The sequence below is a fragment of the Ixodes scapularis genome, unplaced genomic scaffold (assembly GCF_016920785.2).
Source record: "Ixodes scapularis isolate PalLabHiFi unplaced genomic scaffold, ASM1692078v2 PGA_scaffold4__175_contigs__length_147842914, whole genome shotgun sequence".
Taxonomy (NCBI): domain Eukaryota; kingdom Metazoa; phylum Arthropoda; class Arachnida; order Ixodida; family Ixodidae; genus Ixodes; species Ixodes scapularis.
Window position 1 is genome coordinate 82,723,490 of NW_024609879.1, and position 3,381 is coordinate 82,726,870.

Below are 3,381 nucleotides of genomic sequence, written 5' to 3' on the forward strand. Positions count from 1 at the left end.
CGTGTAGAACTAATGCTTTTTTTCAGTCATTCTTTCCTCGCACATCAGTGGAGTGGAATGGCCTTCCCGCCCCGACAGCAACAATCAAAGATCCCCAGCAGTTCAAGAACGCCATAGCTAACATTGTATAAATAAGAGTCAATTTACTGTACTAATAACCACTGCATTTTTTAACTTTATACTTATACATTGTACCCACTCCCCTCTCTAATGCCTTTGGCCCTGAGGGTATCTGAAATAAATAAATAAATAAACCAGCAAAACATGGCCGCCGACGCCTGTTTACTGAGCAGTCATGCCTGTCGCCATCTCACTCGCTGGCGTCACGGGCGATAATATCAGGCACAAAGGGGCACACCAACCGGCAGCATTATCCCCAAATACTCGAGCCTCGCGTAAATACATAGAGTGTAAACGCTGTCGCCATGTTATCGTAGTAAGACCGCCCCCCCCCCCCCCCCCCCCCCCAAACGGGGGACTGCAGTACGCCCGCCTGGAAGGATTTCAGGCGCGTAGTTAAGATAAGGCGGTTTTCCGCGGCAAAAGAAAGCAATTTCACAAAAGCTTAAAAGCGGCGGCGACGCGTGTGCGGTGAACGCTTGTAGTTTTGGTGTAGACAGGGTGTGTGTGTTCTCGTTGTTGACACCAGCCGGCGATAAGGCACTGCAGGCGGTAGCTCAGTACAGCAAGGGCTAATCCGAGTGACCATCAACGTAACCCCACCGCCAACCCCTCGCGAACCGGTCGCCGACATGGCTCAGGCTGTGTCATGAACCACGTAGTAGAAGCTCGGGTGCTTTCATATCAGCGCGTGGAGGGACGACAGTGCGATTCCGGAAAGTCTTTTTCGAAGGCCGCTGACCACAATTTTTTGTCTGGAGACTTTCCCTCTTTCTTCCTTTGACGTGGATCAAGCTTTGCCGACAGCCTCAGTTGTGACCTCTCTTTTCAAATGTACGTTTGCAGTGAGTGAGCTCCTCAGCCTCGGACTTGTCACTTGTGCACCCAGTAGTTCTTTCACTTGGCAATTATATGCCATCAGTTGGGGTTTAATTTCTATTATTTATGTATACATTATGAAGACGTCCTGGAGCTCCGAACGAGTGTTTTGTGCAGATTACTTTTGCAAACACAAAAAGACTATACCAAAGCAGCGGAATTTTCGAAGTGTTGGCGAGTTGGACCTAAACTCGTTGAAGCAAATTCTTCCGCCTGACTGTTCCACCAAAGTGAGTGCGACGGACTACCTGTGCTACCATTGCTTCATGCACATCACTAAGGAGATCTCGATGCGAAGCTCAGAGCAGTGCCCTGACATATTTGTGCCAGCTGAAGAAGCAATTGAAGATCTAAATCGCAGCACACTACCTGCAGATGTGTCGCCGCTGAGACAACCAAGCGTCGTAAGAAGTCGGGACAGGCCTGCCTATGTCAAGATAAAGCAGACAGAACTGGAGCAGGTTGCTGTCAAGAATATACGCTCAAGGCTACGTATTGCGTACGACAGGGACGCACCATCGGGGTCGTCCGAACCAACATGCTCCACATGCACTGAGTGGGTGGACAACTTTCGGCAGGCCTTTGAAACCGCCACCTCTCTCCGGGAACGTTGTCAACTGCTTACACTCCAGCCGTCAACACTGACGAAGAATGAGGTTCAAAAGATGATTCCACAGGCCTCAATGTACCTCATCAATAAATCCCGAAAACTCAAGGAAAAGTATGGCGTGTGGTATGAGCCGGATCCTTACACGAGGTGCAAGGTGAGCCCTGAGAACCTGTCTGCTGCCCTAGAGTACTTCACGAAAGACGAGCTACAATGTTCGCGCCAAAGTCCCAACCAGAAGGACGTCATCTCTGTCATGCTCAACGGAGAGAAAACGTTCGTGCCAAAGCGCTTCATGACACGCTCAATACGAGAGGCCTTCCGTATATACAAAGACAAGCATCCCGATTCCGGCGTTGGGCTAACGAAATTTTATTCGTTGCGCCCTAGATGGGTCCAATGTATTCCACACCAGGAAGTGCGCGTTTGTGTGCGCTGCGCCAATTATTATCTTTGTATTGCCGCTCTAGAGAACGTTACAGGCTCAACATTCAACATTGGTGAAATGAACTCGGCATTTCTGTGCGACCCAGCAACAGAACTGTGCCTTCAAGGAGACTGTGATCACTGCCCAAAAGGCCAGTTTCTTACACTCCAGGAACTTAATATCCCGGAGGATGAAGAGATTGTGCTTGCAACATGGGAGTCCGGCGACCTCGTGAAAAAAACTTTGGAACCTGAGACTTTCCTAAAAGTCATCCAAGTGGCGGTTGGAAGTTGGGTACTTCACAACCATATCTGGCAAACGCAAGGTAAAGCGATCTACGATGAAAAACAGTGCATGCAACGCGGGAGCATTGTCTTTCATTTTGACTTTGCTGAAAACTGGACCATCGTGCTTCCTGACGAAGTGCAAGCATATCACTGGAAAAAAAAAAAAACAAGTTTCGATATTTACATGTGTAGTGACGACAAGAAAATCTACGAACAGCTTTGCCATCCCTTACAGAAATGTCATATCTGGACTTATATTAAAAAATACAGATATGGATATATAAGGAATTGGGCAGATATGGCCAGATATGCACAATCAGGCCATATCTGGATGGATATAGCCAGATCTGCCCAATTCCTTATATACCCATATCTGCCATATTCCTTATATATCCATATCTGCCCAATTCCTTATATACCATATATAGACTGCTTTATATGATCCCGTGTTTGGGTCTGGTAGATAGGGTACCCACCCCATATAAAGCAATTTTCATGTGATGCTCCTTCTGGCATCACATGAAAATTATTGCCATGGGACAGTTACCATGTTTTCCAGGTCCAGACATGGGATCATATAACGCATTTCTATGAGTATCCACAAAATATAAATCGTATAGCTATCCCACACTGCCCCAAACGTGTGTTCACGTAGATATATCTACAGAATAGTCCACTGACCAATCTTTATTGGCCTGGTTCGGAATTTGTCATTCAACAAATATGTATGCTACAAAGATAGAATGTAGGCGATCGCTAGTTAGAAAACATTGTAACATATCATTCGACGTCGGAAAGTCACAGCCCTTTGGCGGGATTGGTTGTCGAGAGAGCAGACTGAGAGTATGGTTTGCAAAAGAAGTTTTATACAAGAAAGCGTGAAAACTCCAAACAAGCACTTCCCTGTTCAAGAAAAAATTATAAGGAACAAAACTGTAATATCGCACGGACAACCATTAAAATAAACTAAAAATATATCAGCACACAGACACCTATTAAAATAAAACAAACGGAAGGCAACAATTAAGCTGTAAACTATACGGAAGTTCCAAAGTCGTTGA